The following is a 24,484-nucleotide window of genomic DNA, read 5'->3' as shown; positions in this document are numbered from 1 at the left end:
AGTAATGCAAGACTGAAATTTACTATTTCAGCTGACACAGTGCTTTTTTCTTTTATGAGAATATTCAAAAACTTGCACATCCTTATCCTCAAAAAGCAAGTATGAAGCCAGGGGACACCTGAATCTCTCCACTAAAGAAACTAGATAGGAAGACCTATTATTCATCATAGGTATCTCAAGAAAAACTCTGAAGTTTGAGACTACTGCAAGAAGATATGATCAGGGTTCGTCAAATGGGGGGTTTTGAGCTGTTAAAATCTGTGTTTTCATTGAAATTTAACTATTAGGAACCTAGCAACTAAAATGTCATCGTCGGAGAACTAACACAAGCATTTTAACACAAAGCTACAAAAAAGCTACAGCCATACCTCGACATCAACCCAGCACCTCATGCATTTTCCTTTCAAACAGGTTTTCAAACACTGAATCAATAGAATACTGTTTAGATTAAGGGATACATCAAGCCCAAAGAAAATCATTTCCCTAAACGCAGGGAAAAAAAAAAAAAAAGAGTATTTCTAGAGAGCAAGACTGTTACAATAAGCATGTTTAAATCCTCAAGTCTCACTTAAAATACACTAAAAAAAAAAAAAAGAGATTAACACAGCAAATCTAAATTGAGCTGGGGAAAAATAAAATCAGCAGTTCCAGTCAAAATTTCTTCCTCAGGTGTATTATTATAAGGAGCTCACCACTTGTTATTATTTCTAGACGCTGTTTCAAATACTAGCAAATTTGAATCAAAGCCACACCACTACTTTAAGAATGACAACATGTCATCAGAAATACCAAAATAAAGCTGGGAGTGATCCACAAGTGGATCTGGTGAACTTCACAAACAGTGCAAAATAATTCCCTCCCCTCTTATTTTTATTTATATATATATATATATACACACATACATACATATGTAACTTATAATGGTACGATTACAACGGTGTCAGCATATCAGAACACCTCACACTGAAAAGTGAACCTTACAGGCAAAAGAAAAGCTTGACTTAGGAGAACCAAACACCCTGCACTGGCTCATTAGTCTGCTTGGTGACCACATGTTTAAGCTTCCATTTATCACTGCTTTTCAAGCTGGGATATTTTATTTACATTAGGCTGCAAGTGCTAGGCAGTGCTCAAAGCTGCATATTAATAATAATCAAAACCAAACAGTACTCTCAGGGAGATGTAAAGTGCCCATGGGTCACATTAGATGAAGAAAAAGGACCACACAACCTCTCCCCCTGATCTGACTGATAACAGACCTTAGAGCACTTGCAAGCTAGTAATAAAGAGTTTTGGCAGCAAGGAAAATCAAAATCCAAATTAATCCTAAGTGTCTGGGTTCTGGAATTATCATTGCTATTACAAAGGGTCAACGTAAACCTCATATTAGAGCAGCCACCTGAAAAGTGGTCCAAAACTGGGCAGAAAGTAACATTTCCAGAATTAATTCATTAATCAAGTTCTGCCCACTTACTTTTGGTAATTGAAAAGCAGCACTGGTTGTACTAATGAATATACACCTGCAGTACATACAGGATGGCCATCAAAGGACAACCCCACAAATGTAAACTTGTTAACTTGTTTCTCATTTAGTTCATGAACCAGGTTATACAACACTTAACTTATATAAAAATCATAATTAAAATAAATATCTAAGACTGTTGCCCATCTCGCCCTCCACCGCTTGAGAAATTTGCTTAGGCGGAAGAGAAAACCTGATAGGGAGAAAAGGGTCTGAGCAGTCATTACAGCCATACACAGCCCGTTCAAACCCTCTCTGTAGCTCATTATCCTTTGCTTATCATCTCCAGACATGAAAAACAAGTTGCTTCTTTATCATTGGAAAAGTTCAAATCAATACAAGATTTCCATTTAGAAAAAGCATTCCATGATTAGACAACAATCGGCATTTTAAAAGTAGCACTCACATAGAAAACTTTTGTGCTCTTTACCCCTATTTTCATTTGAACTTTTTACTTCTAGATAGAATTACAAACAGAATAACTCAACGGTCAGAGCCATTACTTGAAGAAATCTCGGACATACTCTTGGTTATGATGACTGGAGGCAGCATACCGTACGTTATGCCAGGATAAGGGAACAGAGACAAGCAGTAGCAATGAGTAGTTTTCATGCTCTATACAGCCTTGTGCTTCGAATGAACTTGTTCCTGTGCCACAAAGTAAGAATTTTATACAGCAAAGATCACCAAAACTTATTCTGGAGCACTTCTTTTTGTGGAAACAATGTGTAATGTATTTTCACTGTTAACTGGTTTCAAAGATAAAGAGGGACCAAAAATGACATTGTAAAAGTACAGAACAATGAGAAAAATCATCAGAAGCAGCTCTAAAGCTTACTTTCAGATTGCCATGGTATACAGCTTATCAGTTTATATTAAATATTACTGAAAGACAGCCAACAAGATGGCCTGAAGAAACAACGGTGTGCAAACTGTGAAAGTCTCCCTGATAACATGAAGCAGGTTTAAGCAGGGGAAAAAAAAACCAACAGTTTCGGTAGACACTGGAAGTCACAGGAGTGAAAGCTGTGACAAACACAGATTTCTCATTCCAAGACTTTACATGTTGAGAATAACACATAAACATTTGCCTAAAGAGACTGAAGGAGTATATCCATAGTTTATATACACCGTTAGCTTTGAAACTAAGATGACTGCAGCTTTCTGTCATATACTAAGTATGTCTTACTAATACAGAGGATCATTAAAAAAACAAGAGGTCACATACTGACTACAGCCACTTCAGGATCCTTCTGGGCAACATGACCTCTTGTCACACTTCATGTTCAAAGCTCAAACACACTGCTCTCCATGGCTTTTATTACTGACAACAATTTCATGGCAATAAAGGCTTCACACCCATTTGTCTTGCTCCACCTTCCACTTGTCTGGAAGGAGCGAGGAGTTTGGGGTTAGATCCACCTCTGCTTCTTACTCACAGTGAACTTGGCAGGGGTCACCCCACTGGGCGGGCTCTTCAAGGCACTGCTGGAACTGGGTTTCAGCTCCCACCAAGTCACTGCAGGAAAGGTAGAGCAACCCCATTGTGGCTGCTAATCTAGCCTGTAATTTCAGTGCCTTAGTTTCTCTATTCTAATGCAAAAGGGATACCACATATCATGCAAAAAGGCCAGAAGGTTAATTCAAAGCTATAAAAAGCTACACCGTGTTTTTGATACTGTAACAGCATGTTCAGACATGACTATGATTTTGTCAGGGCTTTTGAAGCAGAACACTTCACGAAAAGCAAACATACATCTTGAGAGTTGCATGCAGCTACTCCAGAAGAAAAAAAAAGTGGTTCCTTATTCTCTTCTCCTTCTATTTTTACACAACCTGATTTTTGAGAAAAACATTTAGGGTTTTGTTACCACAGGAGGGCAGGAGCATGTAATGCTAGTGCTGATTTCTTCTTGGAGAGAGCAGAACAAACAGTGGGAGCTGGAACGCAGAAAGAGCCAAGTCAGAGACCCGGAGCGTGATGAAAATTCAGTCATACCAGCAGAGTTAACTGCTTGTTAATGAAGGCGTATGCATCCCATCTGCTGACTACAGAGGAGCTGGAATGGTTTCAAAAACATTCCAAGACAGACATACCATAGAATCTATGATGTGAACGTGTGATCCATACTCTGAAGTTTACCCTATTGATTTCAGCAGGACCGAGTATAGGCACAGACGCAGGCAAGCACCAAGGTTGCAGGATACAAACTACGTCCTTGTCACACGTTAACTGTCACTGCCAGTTAGGAACAGAAACCGTCCCAGTGTCATTAATTCTGATTTCAGGAGAAAGTTCTGGCTTGTACCCAGCAACTAACTGGTTCAATAAACAGCATCTCAGAAGCAGAAAACATGATACTACAGTGAAAGCGTGTAACTGAAACCCCAATAAATGCCTGGGTATGACTTAAGGCTTCTCAAAAGAGCTGGACTGTGAAAAAGCAGTTTTAAAAGACAAGGCAGTGTACGGTTTAAATGCAAGAAGTAACTACCAACATTTATGTGAAGATTTCTTATCAGGAAAGAGAGAAATAGCTACTGTAAGAACATGCTTAATGATGATCTAAAACACAGAAAATAAATTTATGGATGAAATCAGGGGGAAAAAACAATCCCAGTTGTTGTATTTATTGTACGAATTACAACTCATGGCTATAATATTTAAACTTCTGTTTCCTTCCTAACTAGGCCTACCACACACAATATGCTATCAAGAAAGCTGCCAAACAACTGAGTATTCCCAAAAAGCAAATGTATAGCCCCCTATGAAAAACAAATATGATCACCTGAAATCTGCCATCAGCTGCACACTGTCCCGGAACTCAAAAGAGTTAAGAGAGACTTACAAGACCAGAACCTGCTGCATGGAGACAAGTTCCCAGGTTTCTTAATTCATGTTATTTACCAACATAAATTTCCCTTTTCATGAAATAATCCAGAATCTTAAATTCAATATATCTCATGTAACTGCCGGTATTATCAAATTCTCTTTAATAAGAACTAGTCTAGGTTTTTCAAGTACTGCACAATAGCCATCAGATTTTAAAACCTATTAGAAAAGTAATTGTCACAGAGTTAGTATGTTAACAAGGACATTTAAAATGAGGCTCCATTTAACCTATCCATCCCTTCAATAAGAAAACAGTGCAAATCACCAAATTATGCATATTTTATAGGATTCTCTTGGCTTTAAGCCCTTTGATCATACAATCAGTCCTCTACAAGAACCATTTTAAAAAAATCATGTACTCTAAATGCTATGTCAGAAGGAACAGCAAAATGGGTTTTCATGATAAATCCTTCATATTCTGCTATAATCAGCATTTTGCAGGACTCCACAGATAGATTCTCTGGTAGCCCTTCACTTCCTTGTTTAGGAGGTCACTTTTCTGCACTATTTCTTTTTATAAAGCTCTATTTTTGACTGCTCTGGACTTTTGTTTACATATTGAGCCACCTGATGCCTCCAGGAGCCATATAGTTTGCTAATGAAGTCATTTTCTCTCCGCAACACACAGTGACTCCATGTAACTAAATGCTTCTAAACAGGACTTAGTATCTAAGGCAATCTGAAGACCACTCCTCTCTGTGTGGCAGAATTGAAAGAAACACAGTTCTGCTTTTCTCCGGTGGCTAACTCAAAGAGGACGGGAAAGGGGAATATAAAAGAGCACGAAACTCTGAACATCACAATTTCAGAAATACAAGAGTTCACCTAATAGAGAGAATAAGGTTGACTGGAGGGGGGGGGGGGGGGGGGGGGGGGTGTTGGAAGGGAGACATTGAAAGTGATTATAGGATTTAGTTCACCTTTTTTTAAATGCTGATGGAACAAACACCAGCATTTTGCTGGATCAGGTATAACATGAAGGAAAAAAACCCTGAAGCTAAAAACCGAATTCTTCCACAGCACAAAGCACTTTACTCAGCAGCACCTGCAGCTGCACTGTATGTATAGCTTTAGCCAATTACCTATAAATTTACTAGGACCTTCACTTCTGTGCTACACAAACTTTAAGTTACAGTGACACTAAACTGCTTTCTTTTGGTTAAAGAAAAAACAAAACTATGCAGGATTTAAAACAGTAAGAAAAGAGTATTTTTCCTTTAAAGCATTTTGACCCAAAGCGAGTGTTTCCTCGCAGGACAATTATCAATAAACATGACTAACGCTGTGTTACAAAATAGATTCTATCCAAACTTTCGCCATCAAAACAATCCCACAACTGTTGAGAAATCTGATTATACAGAATACTGGACATTTTACACGCTACAAAACACAGGTTACCACTACTCCCAATCAAGGAGAGAAGCCTCATAATGAAGAGAAAGCAAAATCCCCTATTTGCCAAGATTTAGATGACTGGGATAAAGGCAAAAGAAAAAGGAGAAGCCCAACTCCCTGTGATCATTACTGCATCTGGTTAAAAATAAATGTCAGGCCCTGGTCAGTCAGGTATTTCTACATAAAAGTACATTTATTTTCATTCCCAATCAACACAAACTGCTAGACTAATGGATCATTCTGACCATTCAAACTGTCATTGAAACACATCTTCAATTTCAGTTTAATACTATCCCCTAATTAGGATGGAAACACTGAAAACACAGATCTAAATACAACAGCAAACCCTAAAGTGGTTTTGTCGTATTTTTTAGGTACTAACCTAACATTATCTGTAATAGCTACTGGGTAATTACTGAGTATACATATACTACAGCTTAAGGTTCTCAGGTGTCAGGGTTTCAAGATTATTTTTATGCTTTCACTTAACATTATTTAACCTTGTATTTTCGTGCCCATCTCTAGAAATATTCTAAACTTTTAGCAGACAAAGCACAAGGTTTTGACAGGGTAAGTGTTAAAAATACTGTATTATAGTCATTTGTATGTTGTTTGCAGCACAATGCAGAATACTTCATGTATAAGTGAATCATCAGTCATCATAGAGAAGTTCTCAGTAAATTTATGGTTTCTTGCAATACTATCATGTACTGTTCCAGAAAACTGTTTTCTTAATTTTAGTTCCAAGAGCAGGGTCATTCATCATATCCTTAACCCCAACAACTACCACTGCTTTGAAGCGTGCAAACAACTGAAAGAGTGACAGGCTGCTAACATCAGATATAGTTTTAAAAACATGAACAGCTGATTCAAATACACCTTTCTTGCTGTAGGTTTCAGAAACTAAACCACTAAAACAGAGTGAACCCTGGACTACATCTGACTAGCCAAAAATATAAAAGTTTAATATATTACCCTTTCCAAAATGTGTCACAATACATTAATAACAAGGCTGTAGCTACAAGACATTAATCCAAACCTTTAACATACGGCATTCTATGATGATTTAAAAATCTCTATGCATCTACTAATCATTACGAGTCAAGCAAGAGATACCAATCCCTGCTCTAACAACTTCGTAAAGCAAACTTTTGACAGATAGGGGATGGCAACCTGCCACCAGTTCCCAAAAAGTGTCTCCTCTCAGTCACATCACTGCATCAACACTTTCAAAGGAAAATTGGGGTGCTTCTGGGTAAAGATAGTCATAAGTCACTGAATGTTTCAGCAGTGAAACAATGATGGCACAATACTGCACATTCCTTATGCGCAAAATATTCCCACAGACATCTATAGGATTTCTGGAAATGGATGCAAAACCAAGTCTCGAGCAAACATGTTTTGCAACCCCAAATATAGTGACTTTAGAAATAGTTGGTGAAAAACTGCTTAAGCTTTCTTTTTTTTTTCCCCCTCCAAGCGCCTGTATGAACCTGTGGGCTGCAAGGAGTGGGAGACTGCAACACGGGTGAGTTAAAATTACACCGCATCGCAAACAGGCTTCACTATTTAATAAAGATGCGCTTCAGAACCCCTCTGCGAAGCAATCCCAACCACAAGATCTGTGCTACAGAAAGAACCTATTTTAAAGCCAAGCAGTCAAATTATCGAGAGAGTGAACTGAGATGTGCTGCAATATTTATGCAGCCATTATAATGCAAATGCGTAAGGTATTAGAAAGGCTATTTGCATTGGTGCGCAGCCCCTTCAGTCTGCTACAATGCCAACAGAAGAACAATTAGGATGCATGCATAACAAAAAGCCTCCGACCACAGGGTAGGCAGGTTTGCTGAACCAGATACAATATCCATGGGATCAGCACGGCTCGGCAGAAATACTGTCTGCTGGATCACTCCAGAATATGAAGCATTTTAAGACACAAAAGCACACAGAGGATTAGCGTGGCAAAGGTAAGAGCAAGCTACAACCAACTTACTATGAGCACCAGTCGCATGTTTCTCAAGATGAACTGGGCTGGGGCAGAGCTCACCCTCCCCAGCGCTGCTCCTCTCTGCAACACCACTAACAGACAAAGAGCAAACTTTATTTTAAAAAATACTAAAACAAACCAGCTGCATGCTTTCCTGAGGCAAAAAATACTCTCCAACGCGTTTTGTAACATAAAGGGAAGCAGGTGTGCAAATCAGGATCTAATGTACATCCACTCTGAAAAGTGTGGAGAACCTGAAAGCAAAGAAATACTTCAAGTCTTTCCTATTTTTTTTCATGTACACCTTTAATAGTAAAACGGGACTAAAAGAACCAAGTATATAGATCGTTTGAAGAAGTCTGACCACGCATCCCAGTATTTATCCACACTAGTTCACAGTCTCTTGACATATTCTCATGCTAGTCAGCATGTCCACAATTATGATAGGCTCTGTTCTCTCATGTATTTCTCTTTGAGAGCAACACAAAAAAAGTACTTCTTAAACTGCAACAATCTTAAAACAGACTAAACAATGCAGTTTGAAATTACTTTTTTTGAAAGAAAATAACACTGCATAATTTCTTTACAAAATATATACATTATCTGTAGGTTAATAATGGAAAAATTCTTAGTAATTAAAATTCCCCTTTTACCTGGAGACCATTGTTTTGCTGTATGGAAAATGCCTTTATTGAACCAAATCTGGTGTCGTAGAATGCCCAGATTTAATAGTATGTTACATCTATTTCACAACATCATCAAGCCCAAGCAACGCAGCAAAAAACAAGCAAATTAAGGTCACTAGCTAATACTGCAAACATCACCTGCTCATTATACAACCTGTTACATTTTATCCCGGTACATTTTGTAACACAGCAAGACTACTGTACCAAACAGACTAGAATATGTCAGCCGGTACAATTATAATGTAAACAAGGGCTCTTTTTGTCTCTGCAATCTAGTTACAACTGGCTGTGTAATCTTCACTACCGTGTCCTTCCCAGCCCTCTCTCACACACACAAAACCCATCAGAAAGAGAAAGAACAGAAATACCTCCTCTGAGATGCAGTTGCATGCAGTAAGAATAAATACAAGGTATTACAATGACAGGCAGGAAAGCAAGCATCACTTCAATTACGGGAGGATAATAAGAAAATCAAATAAAAAGCAAACAGCCATGAAGCATTTTGGGTGGGAAATGCCAATGGCCAAGCTGAGTGAGAGCGTATAGAGCACTGGATGGGGGTACTTGTTATGGGCCACAAACTCCCCTGCACCCAGGAAAAGCAGAGTCACCCAAAAGGCAGGGAAAACGTAGGCATCAAGGGTGAGCCATCCTGGGGCCAAGGCTTGCAAGAAGGGGCAAACACTGCCTTCCCCTTCCTCCATGCATGCAAACTTTCATCTTTCTTCACACACTAAGGAGAACCTGCTGCTAGAGAGACCCATCCTATTTTAGAGCCCACCCAAATTTCTCCACAATAGTATTTTGGAATATCTGGTTTCTCTTAACGCAGTTTTATTTCCTTATCAACATTTTAAACCGTCCCAAAAGTCAGCCCGGTTATTTGCAGGGCTTCCTCAAGCTTTGTCAAGACAGGATCACAAAATGCGATCCTTCATGTTCATAACAACCACAAGATACTTTTACAGCCTCAATTCAATTAACATGCAGGAGTACCATGCACACACGTAAGCAGCACATGCATCCAGCTATTGCAGGGGTGCTGTACAGAGGTCAGCTCATGCAGTGACAAGCTGGGACTGCCACACACACACACACCCCGCTTCAGCAGAAACATTCTTTTCTAGAAAGCCACAGCCAAGTCACAATGAATCCCAGGGTTTCCTGAAAGGCACACGCACAGCGGATCCTCCAAGCAATTCATTTCTGTGCACAGGCTAAGGGTGCAGCTGGAGAAAATATTCCTCGTCTGAAGGAATCCCTTCAAATCACACAGAATTCCTGGAGGAGAATACACCCGTCAGTGCGATTTAAGTGTCAACATAACAAAGGAACACCCCTCCCAGCACCTCCTGCCTTACAGATATGTCACGCTGGAAAGAAAAACTAGACTGGGAAGAGCAGCTATTGGCAATCAGCACTGTTTATCAACCCTACCCTTGCCATCACCCCTAAGAGAAAACGTTGGGGATTGTTTCACGTTTCTAGAAAGAGCAGAATAGAGGGATGTGGCAGAAGACAGCATCCTCTTTGAGGAGTCCTCGGCATTCCTCAAAGGAATGCTGTGGACACAAGGAGAGCTTTGTCTGGAATCATCCTTCTGTATTACAAGATTACATATAAAATTGGTTTTGCCTGATGTACATGTTTTGCCTTGCCACACGTACAGAAACCCTGACGGCTGACAAACACCAGCCTAAAACAAAAGGAGTCCAGCTTCAAATTAGTAATCTCCCATTTTACTCATCCAGAGCAAAGAATAATTACATCCAAAGCCAGAACAGTCAAACTCAAATCAGTCAACAGGAATTAAGAGGATAAGAGTGTTACTAAAATTAAAATGTACTCACAACAGTGTAATAACAAATTCATAGGATACAGTAAATCCTCCCCAAAACCACAGTAGGATTATATCAAGATCACTATACAACATATGCCTGAAATATGGCTGTAAATAAGTGTAACTTAATTTGACCACCACCTACTTTAAGCCCTTGATTTTATAAATAGAAGCATCCCATAATGACTAGTGATTATAAAAAGGCAGTTTACAAGGTAAAAACAACAACAAGCAGAAAGTCAAATGTGTAAACAAGAAACAGGAGAAAAATCATGAAGGTAATTACTAAAACCACCTTAATTTCTGCTCTGATAGACAAAAAAAAACCCAGCCAAGTCCTGCAGCAATGACAACACGCACAATTACAACTCCTTGATCATGAATATTCTGCCTCAAAAGTGTCTGCACATGTGCAGAGCCGAGTTGAACGTATGCTTCCACAGTCCCAGCTCAACCACGTCAGTTAAAAACCACTAGCACTACTCCAGCACTTCATAGTTCCCTCCTCACACACGGCGACTTTCTACTCCGTGTCCATACCTGCGGGTAAAGTAAAGCGGCAACAGTTCCACCAAACTTCAGCTCTGATGAATTCCTGCACGGCCCACACCCAGTCGCGATTTTAGTCAACAGCCGTTCACCCCAACTAAGATTACTACATCTTTTTAACCGTTTCCTAGAGAAAGATACATACAACTCGGTGAAAACACCTTCTACGGCCACACATGGCTGTCACACACCTTTCTCTGTAACACCTCTCCCGTTTAAACACTGGCAAAAATCACCTGGCTAAGCAGGAAGGCGATGACTTCTGAAAGGAGGCTCTGCCTGTCCGTCTCCATCAGAACTGCCACAATAAATTCATCGGGTGAAACAGGAAAAGAACCTCACGCCTATAGGAGAGGGTGGGGGACAGCACTCACACACACAGAGGCAGATGTAATCATTACGCTGAGCGCCAGTGCCATTACACACACGCGAAGTCCCTCAGATTTCTCTTAGCCAGCTCTCGGCACCGGGAGCTGGAGGGGAGGAGGAGAGGTGAAGCTGTAAAGCGGAGCTTCCTCCTTTCTTTCTGTTGTTGTTGTGGCGGCGGCTGGTCGCTGCCATCGCCCGGCAGCGCGGCGGAGCGGGACAGCCCTGCCGCCAAGCCCAGCGGGTCGACCGCCCGCCCCGGCCCCGCTGCTCGCAGCGGGCGGCCCCCAGCCTGGCCCGGCCCGGCCCGACCCGCCCCACCTGCCCGGGGCCCGGCGGTGCCGGGCGGGGCTGCCCCGCCGGGGCACGGGAGCGCGCACACGCGCGCGCGCACACACACACACACACACACACACACACACACACACACACACACACACACACACACACTCACACACACTCACACTCACACACACTCACACACTCGCTGGGTGCCGGTGCCGGGAGCCCCGAGGGCTGCCCCGCTGCCTCCCGCCACCACCCCCCCGCTCTGAGGCGGCACGGGGCGCGCTCCCCGCGCGGTTACCTGCTGCCCGGGCCCTCCCCGCCTTTGTGCCCGCGGCCTCCCGCCTCCCCCGCCGCCGCCGTTCCCGGCCGCCGCCAGGCCCACCCCGCCCGCTGTCAGCCACTGCCTCAGCCCTGCCCAGGCGGCGGCGCCACCCCCCCCCCCCCCCGCCCCAACCAGCCGCGGCCCCGAGCCCGGCTGCCCCGTACCGTGCGGCTCCGCCATCCTCCCGAGGCAAGCTCGGACCCCCCCTCCCCACCCGCCCCTGCCGGCCACCGTCTGTGCGCACCGAGCCGTCGCGACGGTGAGGCGGCGGGGTGGGGCCTGGGCCGGCCTGCCGGTCCCGGGCGGGCTGAGGCCGGGCTCCCCGCTGTCTGGGCCGCTTGTCTCGGGGTCCCGTAAGCCCCGAGGGGCCGGGCCGGGCAGCCGCCGCCCCTCAGAGCCCGCCGGTGCAGCTGCAGGGCAACCTCAGCAGGTAACCGGCCCTGCGCGGCCTCACACCGGAGCCTCCCTGGCAGCGCATCCCCGCCGTGTCACCGCTGAAACTAGTGTGGCGATTGCCCTGAGTGAGGAGCACTGACTACACCTCATTGAAGTGTTAGAAGGAACAGGAACTGTTCTCCCGCCAGCCCAACCGTTTAACTGGAGAGTTTGCCCCCAGGCCAGAGGATCAGACGTTCTAACGTGAGGAGTGGGTACAAAGCAGGTTTCAGAGCCCTGCGTGTGTCTCACAGCTACCCCGCACTTGCTGCTGGTCACCTTTAACTACTGAGACATCACCAAAGAGGTGGAGCAGGGCACTGCAGCATTCCCGTGTTTCCTCCCCCAAAGTGAGAACCATCCCCGTTTGACACCTACTATAACCTTGCACCAGTGTGGTGACTACTCTTTCCATAGGAGATGCCTTAAACTAAGCACAACCAAGCTCGCTTGCAAGGAACACGTTGGGGCCTCAAGAAATGGCAGTAGCCATTCAGAAGGTGGCAACCACACCTCCGTGTTGACAAATATACTCCAGTGTGCAGAGCACCTGCGACCAGTCATCATTTGAGTTCAGATGGGATTTAAAAGCAAGTTCTTTGAAGACTTGTTATAACAGATCTTTCGGTATTTTGCTGAGAAAGGTTTAGCTTTTTAATGCTAAGTTCTCAGGTGGCTGCAATCAGTTCCCCTTTCAAGCTTAGATGGATTCTGCACTGCAGTAGTAGCTCAACATTCTAATTTCTAAAACACATTAGAGCCAGTGGGAATCTACTAATTGGTCTCAGTACTTGCTGGTCTGGACTGGTCCCACTGTCTCATATTAAAAAGGAACAGCAGCAACCTCAGCAGAATCAAAACCATGAGTAAATTTGGGAGCCATTTCCTCCATCAGATAGTCAAATCTAAGTGCTATTTCCATCAGGTTCTTCCAGCCTCTGGCAACCATCGAGGCTAGTTTCAGTGAAACAAAGCTACTCATATTTGGTTATCTGGGTTCTGCCAGTTTCCTTTGTGTGATTCTTTGGCAAGCCAGAGAGTTCAATGTTGCTATTTTACTAATAAATGCTGGAGAGCAGTTAAAAACAGAATTGGCTTTTTATCATAATGGGTCACAGGGCAGAAACCAGGTGTAATTTTAGTATTTCTCACAATGGCTGGATGTTTATTTGTTGTCATTATTCAGTAAAGCCCTCAGTGCAGACAGTGCACCCATCCCCCACAAGACACGAAAATACAGCTTTGCCCTGAAAGCTTGGAGTCTGAAAGAATTTTTTCCTCTGTTGTTTATTTGAACACACACAGGTGTCTACATACACCTACATCTTCTGTACTATAGATCAGCCCAACATAGGAAGGGCATGGACCTGTTTGAGCAAGTCCGGAGGAGGCCACGAAGATGCTCCGAGGGCTGCAGCACCTCTGCTCTGGAGACAGGATGATAGAGCTGGGCTGGTTCAGCCTGGAGAAGGCTCCAGGGAGACCTTAGAGCAGCTTCCAGTACTTAATGGGAGCCTACAAGAAAGCTAACAAGAACATATAGAGGATACACGCCAAGTGTACTCCGGTTCTGTGAGAGATTTTACTTCTGCTTCTATTCAATTCACTTTCAAAATTTGATTTGAAATCTAAAAAAAAATACTTCTTTATACTCAAAAAAAAAAAAACAAAACCAAAAAACTGATTTGCTCTTCTTATGAGAAAACATAAAACCAAAAAGCTGATATAAAGCAGAGCAGGACAATTGTCACTAGACAAGGATTCAGCCAAGAAATTTACAGATAGCTCCACCCTTGTGCTGCAATTCCTTAAATATGTCCTAGGAGATTAGACTGATACTACAGTAATACTCGTGCCAACAATGAGAACTAGCAGACATTTTTGCAAAGGCAGAATTCATACACGCAAGATTTGTTTTTAATCTGCACAAATGGAGTAGTTAATTTTATACCCTCCTACTGGATGCTGGAGAGCTCAGCTCCAACCTAACTCCCAGCCTCCACCAGCAGTGTTTGTCCCCAAATCTTCATCAACACAGACCTGGTCCAGTGTAGAAGGTGAATGTAAGAGTCATAACCCTAGAAGTGTTAAAGGTCTCTCAGGATCAGGACACTGCACTGACAGGTCACTAGTGGTGTCCCTCAGGGCTGTTCGGGCGAGTGTTGTTTAACATCTTCACTGATGATCTGGATGAGGAGATCAAGGGCACCCTCAGTAAATTCGTGGACAACACCAAGTTGGGCAGGAATGTTGATCTGCTGGTGGATGGGAAGGCTCTACACAGTGATCTGGACAGGGTGGATCGATGGGCTGTGGCCAACAGTTTGAGGTTCAACAAAGCAAAGAGCTGGGTCATGCACTTGGGCCACAACCACCCTATGCAATGCTACAGGCTTGGGGAAGAGTGGTTGGAAAGCTGCTCAGTGGAAAATGACCTGGAGGTGCTGATTGATGGCTGCTGAACATGAGCAGCTTGTGCTCAGGCAGCCAAGAAGGGCAACAGTATCCTGGCCTGTAACACCAATAGCTTAGCCAGGAGGGCCAGGGCAGTGATTATCCCCCTGTACTCAGCACTGGTGAGGCTGCACCTCAGGTACTGGGTTCAGTTCTGGGTCCCTCACTACAAGAGAGATACTGAGGTGCTGGAGCAGGTCCAGAGGAGAGCAACAAACATGATGAAGGGCCTAGAGAATAAGCCTTATGAGGAATGGCTGAGGGAACTGGGGTTATTTAGTCTGGAGAAGACAAGGCTCAGGGAGGACATTATTGTTCTCTACAACTACCTGAAAGGAGGTTGTAGTGAGGTGAGGGTCAATCTCTTCTCCCAGGTAACAAGCAATAGGACAAGAGGAATTGGCCTCAAGCTGCACCAGGGGAGGTTTAGATTGGATATTAGGAACAATTTCTTCACAGAGAGGGTGCTCAGACATTGGAACGGGCTGCCCAGGGCAGTGGTGGAATCACCATCCCTGGAAGCGTTCACAAACCGTGCAGATGAGTCCCTCAGTGCCATGGGTTAGTGGTGGCCTTGGCAGTGCTGGGGTAATGGTTGGACTGGATGAGCTTAAAGGTCTTTTCCAACCTACTTGATTCTATGATATTTTGAACCTTGTGGTATTGCACCTGAGTATCTCTCCTCAAAATAGATCCACAGGCAGTATGTAAGAGGTTCCTCAGCTTCATTGCCCAAAAAAAACCCATAAAACTGTGTGAGGATCTTGAATTACTGCCATTCACACTGAAATAAACAGGAGGGGAAATATAATTAACGAGCATTTCATAACCTACATGCATGTGTGTTCTGAGTTAAGGTCTCACTAGCAGTTTCATTTGGACATAGCCTAACTTTTAAATACTTGGCTTTTCAACCTTCATAATGTTCCTTTAACACCTGTTCCGGAAAGGGACAACTATCAGTATAGGATCATGCAACATCACAGCACATCTATGGGTCATCAGCCATGCTGGTACCTTTGTGTGTCCAACACAGACCTCTGCCCTTTTCACTTGAAACAGCAACAGCAGAGTGTTATCCTCCACCTAAACCAGCAGCAGAGAGGGATGAGTGTTGGAATTTGGATTATTCAGTGGATTCATAAGACCATCCCTAAGGTTATTTAGTATTTGCACAGTTGTTTCAAGCATGTTTCTACAACGCAGTGTGATTTATTAGGCGCTAGCTCTTACACAATGGACTAAAACAAAGCAATTAATTAGCTGAACTTGCTTAAGCTGACCACAAGATCAATCTAGCAACTTTAGAATCATCTTTGACTGAAGTCAGTTACCTCTGATACCATAGCCCCACTTGTCTTTGCTTAATTTAGTGGCTGCCAGACTAATGAATTGACCCTTTCTCTCGTGGTCATGTGGCCTTTTCACTACCTCCTCCCAACTGTACAATTCTTGTCATCTCATAGAAGAAAGCCTCCCTCCTCCCCCAGGCAGGCAGGCAGCTGCTGCTGCCTTGGCCAAGGACACTCGGTTTGAGCTGTTTCTGTGCTGTGGGCTGGGGCAGACAACACAAGAGGCAAATTCTTTGCTGGCTAAGCCAATGTGAAGGCCAGCCTCGGGGAAGCTCTGCTCCACTTCCAGCTCTGGAAGCCAGGATGTCCCTGCCTCTCACAGCTCTCCCCTGCTACTCTGTTCCCATCCCTGTGCCTGACCTCCAGTTTCAGACTCTGATCACTTGATCCTTCCTCAGGCTGTTTCTCCTGTCTTAGCCTCCAACAGGGCCTTCAACTTTGGTTCCCCACACCAGCTCCTAGTTCAGTATCTTGTCTGGTTCTTCATCTCACTGCCTATCCCCCTAACTTTCCTGTCTCTTCTTGTCTCCTTTTACTGGCAAACTGAATTCCCCTGTGTCTTCCCTCCTCTGCTGCCAGTTCCTTCCCAGCCAGTCTCAGTATGAAACTCCTCTAATTCCCAGTTTCAGTTTCCCTGTGGATCTGAATCTCCCTCTATCACTTCTCAAACCTCCAAGTTCCCAGTCCTAGGCTTTATCTTCCTGTCATCTACACCTTAATCGACCCAGACCTTCCTGCCCTATCCTCTTTCTTTCCCCTCTTGAGTCATCAGTTTACCAGAAGTTTGGCTTCAGTCTCTTAGCCAAGGTCTGCAACAGGTTTAGCCATTCTGGGGGAAAGAAACATGCTTTGAAGGCTGATAGCACAAGAAAGCCCATTTCATTTTATGAGCATCAGGAAATCGGGAAAACAGTGTTTGCCTTTGTCACTGCTTTTTTACCTTCCCCTTGAATGTCACCTTGGCTCCACTGTTACTATTATGAATATACAAAAACTGGGAAAGCTGGAATAGTTGGCACAACTCAGGAGCTGAAGGGGAGAGAGAAAGGGCTCCTGGCACAGACACCATACCTGGAGGATGCACACAGGCTTTCAGAGCCATGTCAGTGTCTAGAAGCCAATACTCCAACAGCACGGCTGACAGCAAGAGCCATCGCATTGAAAACAGACACTGCCCCACCAGAGCAAAAGCTGCTGCTTGGTGCAATATGCTGCTGCAATACAAAGAAGGATGCAAAGAAGGGGAACCTTAAAATGTGGTTCGCTGTTGAGGGGCTACAGTACAGTAAGATGTTGCTATTTTTACTGTCTGTTCCTTTTATGCCTTCAGAGCCAGGTCTGCTTACTTAGTGACATGAATCTACTTTCACTTTTTCCTCCAGTTGGTTCTACAAAGCAAATGCAATGATAAAAGGACAACATTTGATTAAGGTACCTGTGTTCTTAAAACCAAGCAGCATGATTTAGGGTTGTAAAACTACCATGTAAAAACAGTTCTGGTCCTGACAGCTTCAACTTTGAACTCATTAGCCACCTATCTCTGTCTATGAGGCTTGTTAGCAAGTTTTTCAACAGACTTCCTAGGTCTTACAGGAGCTCTTGCAGGTGGAAAGACAGGACATAGCAATACTGAGACAGCACATCCAGAATGCCACACATAACATGATTTTCTCTTCTTTACTTGTATGTACACAAAGCTTTCAAATATGTGCTGTGTCCTAACTGCCCCAGGGCCGGCAGCTCTGCAGTTTATCTAGTGCAAGGGAAAACTGCAAATCCAGCAGGCTATCAAGCAAGCTAATCTTCAATTACACAAACAGAGAGTCAACCAGTTCAAACAATTTATCTTTCAAAGTCAACACTACAAACAACAGAAACAAGTAAGAGCTTTTTCATTCACAGCAGAAAATAAACTGTACTTTTTTAGTGTAGATATTCTAGACAGGATAGTATCAGCTGTTAGAAACTCCTACTTTTCTCTGCAGTGAAAAACAGGGCAAATTAAAGGCTTCAGTTGTCTGTACTTTGAAAAGAAAGAAAGGCTGGAATGAAAAACTCAGCTAAGCTGAAACAGATGCTGATTACAGCCAGGCCATCCCTAAAGAAACTAACCTTTCTTGACTCCATTTCATTGAAAATCCTTTTTTGACATCCCAGAGTAACTCGAAGTGACAAAGCAGGATGCAACAGGACATTCTGTACTCTGTGGTGCACAAGCTTCTCTTAGCTAGGGTGTGTAGCACCTGAATTTCCAGAGGCAGTGTGCCTTACTAAGGACTAACCATGCCCAGGACTAGCATAACTCCCACAGTTAAGGAGCAAGAGGGGATGGGTATTCACAAAAGCTGGTTTAACTCTACAGAGGTTAAGCTTCCTCTGCAGTCAATAAGATAAGCCTGTGCTTAGGCACTATGAATCGTATTCTGAAGAGATCACTTTTTCCATTGACCTCACGCAGGCCCTGGGGAGTTGAGCTTTCCAAGGGAAAAGCCACTTCCTCCCCAGGAAAGTGCATTCAATCCTAAGTGGCTGTGGGTTCACCAGCCTTTTACATGCCACACATTGCTGTTGGACTCTGATGCTGTTTGAGCACTGCAGATCTGCATGCCTGCAGGTGGTACAAGACAGCCTTCTAAAACTGGCTGGCACCAATGATCTGGTACGGTGTGGCTTGGGTTTCATTTACACTGCATGTTGTTTCATGCCTTCAAAGGTCCATGAAGATTAGTACCAGGCTGACTGGTATGGCACGGTATGTAGGAATGCAAGCGGAGCCCAAGTTTTTCTCTGCTGAACAAGGGCATAGCCTACCTCCAGCCCGCATAAAAGAGGGAGCAGCCTTCTACTTCCCCACTGTCCTCTCTGATCTTCCAGTCCTCAAAAGCCACAACAGGGTAGCAGTGTAGCCAGTCCCTTAAAGAGAGAGCCTGAAGACAACCAGTTCCGTACTGTTACCATTTTTAGCTGATAAAGGTGTGAAGCTGAAGGAAGGAGGCTCCAGCAGTTGCCAAGGAAGAGTAAGGTCCCTGGCATTGGTAGCCTCAGAAAGGCAGAACAACTTTATTACAGTTCCACTCATCTGTGTCCTAAAAGTGACTGGGAGTGGCAGCACATCCATGCTGAGCTGTGTGAAAAAGCCAGCTGCCCCATGCCCAGGCAAGTACTATTACCAGCAGGTTAACCAAGGCTATGGGCAGAAGCAGTTTTACCTGGGATTACATCTTGTCACTGTTGCAGGCTCCACTGCCTGAAATGTGGAAGAAGATGAATAGGAGAGGTCCCAGGAAAACAAACAAACAAACAATCCTCATTTGCATTCTCACAAAGAGGAAAAAAATCTTTAGAAGTAATTTGGGAAGGGAAAATTGAGGTGGAATAAAATATCTGCCTGTTGGTCTCAATAGCTGCAGCTCTGCTATCTATTTTCCCTCCCTATTCCAGACTGTCAGCAGGAATTGAGTGTTCTCCTGGAGCCAGGGATGGATTTCCTAAATGGTGACAAATAGCAGTAAAGCCTGAAGTCAATTCCACAGTGAAATCATTATATAAATTGCTCTTTCCTGCAGGAAAGAGAGGGATGAAAGATAAAACAAACCAGAAAACAGTATGAAATGAGTAATCTTATTGTTCAGCTATGGGAAGTGAGAACAACAACCCCAACAATGGCGCTGGTTCTATCTGGCGCTACCAGGAGGAGTACACCTGTAAAGGAAAATGTTAGTTGAGGATTTCTGAAATACGAAAGCCCTGAAAACAAAATAATTCAGGTGCACAACCATATTCCAAAAGGACATCATGAAACTCCCTCAGCCGAGAGCAATGAAAACTACAGAGCAGAATGAGTGCGAGCCACCCTGATATTCATTATTGCTGTGGCAGTGCACAGGAGCCTCGATCTTGATCCTGTGTGCGGGGTGCTGTGTTCTGATTCAGAGACTGAAAGCTAAATGGCAGACCAGGAAAATGACATACATTTGTCACAGATGCAGGGAGCATGAGGAAAGAAAAGCAGTCAGTGTGCTGCTGAGTTTTTTTATAGGCCATACAGACAAGGAGAGCTTTGGAGAGAGCTCTGGAAGAGTATTTTTAAAACACACATTAATAAGGGTTCAGCTGCAAGCCTGGGAGGAAGCTTAGGGCTGTTTGAAATGGCAACAAGTAGGCAGTGGAACTGGTCCTCATGAGCTGATCTCAAGGAAGAGCTGATATCCTCTGAACAAGATGAACAGTGATGGGATAGGGAGAGACTGGTTCCATCCCACTTATACTCTGAAACAGATGAACAGGGATGGGATAGGGACAGACAGGTCTCTAAGAGGCAGGCGTCTGACACACAAGAGAAGAGAGTTAGTAGACAGAAAAGAAAGAAGCGACACAGAGCGAGGAGCTCAGAACAGTCCTGCATTGTGAGGACAAGGGCTTGGTTATTCAAGAGTTTTCTTTCCCCCTCGTTTCCCAGAGGGAGGAGCGGTGTTTCAAGGGCAAATAATACAATCACTTGACTGTGTTGAGAGATTTATGGTCTGACTTTACCATGTGTTAAAATATTGATTCTCTTTCTAACATATGCTTTAGATATTGACATTATCTTTTCTATACAGAAGACTGACTTCTGCAAACAAAAGCTGGGACTTTATAGTAGGATCCAGTGATGCTGGATAAATACAAAGTGACGTAAGTGAAGCACAAGTCTCAGATTTTTTCTGCTCAATTAAATAAAGATAGCAAGAGAGACACTGAGCAGTGTGTGGCGGTGTGTAGCTGGAGTAATGAAACAATAATATGACAGACGGTGCATTTACGGGCAATTACAGCATGCCTCTGCTGGCACTTTAAGGCACAAGGCCAAAGACTTCAGCAATTCAAACCACACAAGTAGAGCAGTAACCCCCTGGAAATGCCAGCATAGAGCATCTGGCTTGGGAGCCCAGGGCGGGACTGACACTTAGCAATGAGCCAGGCAGCCAGGTCTCTGCATTTACCGGGCATTACTGCTGGAGACAGAGCAGCATGTCAAAAAGCTATTTCTGTGTCCCTTGGATAATACATTTCCAGGCACTTTTATGTAAGTAGCAGTGAAAGATAAATCTCCACACTGAATAAGGACGTCTCCTTCTTGCCTTGTGAGTACAGCTTGAAGACACCACTGCATCAGACAACAGATTTTAAATAAATAGATTCGTAAAGCTCAACTAAAAGAAATCACTCATCTGTCAACTCCCTTCCAAAAAGAGGACTGGGTTAAACATCAGGATGTCAAGCTCCAGGCCTTGAAGGCATTTGGGATTCCCTCAGGCTTTCTGTTCTCCGCCTTACCCCACCCAGTAAACACAAACCACCTCCACCTCCTGTCTCCACAGAAGATGGGCTCTGTATCTCATGGTACCACTCAGCAGCTTAAGGGGACAATTGCATGCAACCTGCATGTGTATTTTTGAAAGCACTGGTATGCATTATTCAACACACATCACAGGCATGCTGGTACACTACATTTCTGACCATCTCAGCACATACAGACATGAAACAAGCTCTGGATTTTTAGAAAAGAAGGAAAAAGAGAGAGATCTGCCTGGAAAGTAAATGCAGATCAGATGTTGTTAAAAACTTCTTAAACTGCCAACAAAGTATTTACTTAAACTCAGAACAGAAAGTCACCTTCAAGATGGGTGATTCTCATGAAAGTGGCTTTATTTTTAAACACCCCATGTCTGGACCTACATGATTATACAGGACTCTGAACCAGATTTTTGTTTTTAAAGCAAGGACTTGATTCCAGACTTTCTTCTCAGATGGAAAAGAAATGGAAAACATGCACTTGAAAGGCTCAAAAAGCAGAATGAAAACAAAAAGCATTTCAAATGCATAAAGACAGAACCCAAGCCTCATAAACAGCTGGGACCAGCAACATTGCTTCACCTAAATGCTTTTTTCTTCTACTTAGTAGGAGATGTTTCCCAAGACTTAAAGTAAGCGTTGTTTTGTATCTGCAGGGCTTTCAGCAAGCAGCTGCCACGTTATGAAACTCTCTGGATTCCAGCAATGCACATCTCTGCTGTCTGCTGCACTCAGGGTATCTGGGAAGAGGGGGAGGAAAACAAGCTTATCATTTATGAAGTTATTGCTGGGTTTGTGGTTGCAAGGCTTTCTGCAGTGTACAAGAATAACTTGTTTATGACTTCAGTAAAATAAGGATACACAACCTAGAGCACGTGGTCCTCTCTGTGGGTACCGCTCTCATGCTTTGCCAAGTAACACTAGGGTTTATCCAAAGTTGAAGTCTCAGGGCTTTAGGAAGGGGAATTAGGTCCTCAATGCTACACATTCCCCTCCTCTGAACTATAGCTAGAACCACCCTAGTGAATAAATAACAGCCTTACTCAAAGCCAAACCATTCCTGTCTTTAAGGATATGAAGCTGCAGACAATGCCATTGCCTCTCTCATCCAGTCCTTCCGGTCCTGAAGGTGGTGACTATGCTTTCTTTTCCAATGGAAAGAGGTGCCTTAAAAGCAGACTTACTAGAGACTGTCAAAACCAATCTCCACAATCACACCTGTCCCAGTGCTATCAGCTTTCCAGACAGGCTTGCCAAGTTGGCATTTGCCTAGCTAAGAAGATGGGTTCAGCACACAACGCCAGATTCTACTTCTTGGTCACTAAAATGCTCAAGTAACAAACTGAGTTGACCATTGTTTCTCACCACCAAGCAAACAAACTCCATTGGCAGGAAAACTGTCCTTGGAAAGTGATTCCTTGCATGACTGAGATGGGCTCTGACTGCTATTGACTGACACCAATCCTCACATGATGCTGGACTCCAGGGGGTCATCAGGACACTGTCAAAAACCCTTGCCTACAATCTGATTTCAATGCCTTGCTTTCAGTCCACCTTCTGTTGCTCTGCAGGCCATGCTTGTTAATACAGGAATAACTGCGCAAGTGCAAGATTTTCAGTCATAACTGGCTTTTCAGTTCATTTTTAGGCACAGCCATATATAAGATGCTGGATCAAACAAAGAAACAACTGCCAAATAACTGATTTTCAATTTGCACACACTGTTTACAAGCAAACATCCACAGTGTTCACAAATCAGTCCGTAGCCTTTTCCCTTCCAATCAGTATGAAATACTAATTGGCAGACAGACTAGCATGCCAGACAAAAGAGCTTTTCCCATTGACATCAGTGGGAATTCTCCTATGCACTTCAAAGGGTAGAGAAGGCTGTTCCCAGCAAGCATGTCCATTTTACGGCCTCATCAATGCCAACCTCCTGACCTGAAAGCAGAAAATGTGAATCACAACAAAGTGGCCCGAAGCACAAGTGTTGTCCTTGCTGACCACACAACAGACAGGACACAGGAGATGTGCTTCCACCCTCTGCAGGTTCTCTGCTGGCCTCCAATCCAACAGGCAGGTGAGACTTGCAGTGAGGTGGAAGCAGGCTACCTGAGGGACTGTCAGTTTCCTACCCTAGGTTTTCCTCAGAGGAAAAAGGAAATAGTTCTGGAACAATGGCAGGAGGATGCTTTAAATAACTATCAGAGAGGTGCCGCTTACTGGAAGCTGGGAGTTTTACCACAGGTCTCTTGGCAAAACGCAGGCTTGGATCCCGTAGCTGGTGGGTCCACAGTGTGGTAGTGCCCGAGAGAGCAAAACCACCGTCATTGATCAGCAACAGCCACGGTCTCCCTCACTTTACCCATCCACAACCAGTCGCAGTGCAGTAGTAAGAAGGAAGCTCTCAAGGTGGGAACAAGCAAGGAATTGCTATAGCCTGCTGCGGCTGCGTTAGCAGGATTATGAACCTTTACTGCCAGTTCTGAAGCAAAGGGCACGAGGCAGGCAATGTGTGCAGGGCATCAGCAACATGTGAGACTACAGCACACCCGGGTGCTGTGCACAGACAGCGAACCTTCCTCCACCGACCCTGGGCCGGTTATTCTGAGGGAACTGCTGCCACCAGCAAATGACCTCCAAAGGCGAGCCCGGTGGCGGTGGAGGGGATCACAGGTGCACTGGCTGAGCAGGCTCGGCGACATTTAAACCCTCGGTGTTTGAAAGACGCCGGCTTTTACTACTGTTTACATGCTGATCAGCAGGATGATTCACGCCTCACATCCCCGGGCGCTGCCTTGCAACGCAAAGCAGAACCCGCACGCCCTGGCCCGGCGGGTCGATGGACGGTGTCCGCTCTGAGGCGCAGGCCCGGCGGGGCGGGGAGGCAGCGGCAGGCAGCGAGAGCGGGCAGGCCCGCGCAGGTTGGAGCACGCCGCTCCACCGAGGGGCCCCGGCCCGGCCGCCCCGCGCCCCCGCCCCGGGTCAGCCGTGCTCCGCGTCCCGCTGCCCGCCCGTCCCTCCGGCGGGTGGTGCGGCGGTGGCAGCCAGCACCCGC

General features: G+C 44.4%; 1 protein-coding gene and 1 long non-coding RNA gene across 4 annotated transcripts in view; both read right to left on the bottom strand.

The window, feature by feature from the left end:
• SHOC2 (SHOC2 leucine rich repeat scaffold protein) overlaps window positions 1-12,107 on the bottom strand; it is a 69,680-nt gene extending 57,573 nt beyond the window's left edge. For 2 of the 3 annotated variants that reach the window (XM_057421085.1, XM_057421087.1), the window contains exon 1: window positions 11,277-11,348. The gene's annotated coding sequence lies outside the window, so the exon portion shown is untranslated. Of the gene's footprint in view, window positions 1-11,276; window positions 11,349-12,015 lie in introns of those variants that run through there. The other variant, XM_057421086.1, reaches the window with a different exon arrangement.
• The window catches only part of LOC130605540 (uncharacterized), a 271,759-nt gene extending 247,960 nt beyond the window's left edge, over window positions 1-23,799 (bottom strand). Inside the window, exons 1-2 of the long non-coding RNA XR_008973732.1 lie at window positions 23,650-23,799; window positions 22,886-23,022 (exon numbers count right to left, since the gene is read on the bottom strand). This is a non-coding gene — a long non-coding RNA (uncharacterized LOC130605540). The remainder of the gene's footprint in view (window positions 1-22,885; window positions 23,023-23,649) is intronic.
• Between the last annotated feature and the right edge of the window lie 685 nt (window positions 23,800-24,484).

This window comes from Pezoporus wallicus, unplaced genomic scaffold (assembly GCF_028554395.1).
Source record: "Pezoporus wallicus isolate ANWC-B61680 ecotype Strahan unplaced genomic scaffold, APGP_CSIRO_Pwel_v1 contig_3365, whole genome shotgun sequence".
NCBI lineage: Eukaryota > Metazoa > Chordata > Aves > Psittaciformes > Psittacidae > Pezoporus > Pezoporus wallicus.
The sequence above is the reverse complement of the archived record's forward strand: the minus strand, read 5'-3'. Positions and strand labels throughout refer to the sequence as shown.